The sequence below is a fragment of the Aplysia californica genome, unplaced genomic scaffold, assembly GCF_000002075.1.
Source record: "Aplysia californica isolate F4 #8 unplaced genomic scaffold, AplCal3.0 scaffold00862, whole genome shotgun sequence".
Lineage (NCBI taxonomy): Eukaryota > Metazoa > Mollusca > Gastropoda > Aplysiida > Aplysiidae > Aplysia > Aplysia californica.
The window spans coordinates 29,550-30,286 of NW_004798132.1; the positions used below are offsets into that span (position 1 = coordinate 29,550).

The 737-nt window shown below is 40.8% G+C and overlaps 1 long non-coding RNA gene across 1 annotated transcript in view; it reads left to right on the forward strand.

The window, feature by feature from the left end:
- LOC101846694 overlaps nt 1–737 on the forward strand; it is a 16,737-nt gene extending 16,000 nt beyond the window's left edge. The window contains exon 3 of the long non-coding RNA XR_221051.2: nt 649–737. This is a non-coding gene — a long non-coding RNA (uncharacterized LOC101846694). The remainder of the gene's footprint in view (nt 1–648) is intronic.

A 737-nucleotide genomic window follows, 5' to 3' on the forward strand; every position in this document is an offset into this window, starting at 1 on the left:
CCACACACACACACACACCCCATCTTACAAAGATAAAGAAGGAAAAAAAAAAACCTAGACCGCAGGCACAGTTTGACGGATACGTGATTTCGAGTCTTTTGTGTTCGGCCTATCTATCCGTGTTATGCTGTATAAATACATTGTAACAAGTATTGCTTTCTTACAACGTAGCTCTTAACATTGCTTTTGCTCAGCACTTTTTCTTTTTTATGTACTCTTACTCTTGACATACTTGCAATGTATTATTTTGTACTTTTTAAAAAAACAATGCTTACTCTCTGCAGTTTTAGAAATTATTATGAAGGTCAGTTTTCAACAGTGGAGATTACAATCTCAAACCTTAACCTTATCAAACCTTAACTTACCTAACGCTATAACATTCAATAAGATGATGCCACGCTTGCTGCGTCACCTCTGACCCTCAGCGCAGTGGAAAGTGATCAACGTGACCAGTTTGGGGGGGGGGCGGGCATTTTTGAGATTTGAGAATACAGAGAGAAAAATAAAGAGAGACCGGTAGAACTTGTAATAGATATAGTGAGAAAAATAAAGAAAGAGAGGTAGAAAAAAGATTAAAATATGGAGAGAGAGAGAGAGAGAAGGAAAGAGAGAGACACTTGACCGGTGCGAGTCTTTCTTCGTCCACAGGTCCAGCTCAAGGTCGGGGAAGGCGAATGGTCAGACAAGTTCTCGCTGGACACCGTGGGGAGTAGCGGGAACGTGGCCTCTAAACACAA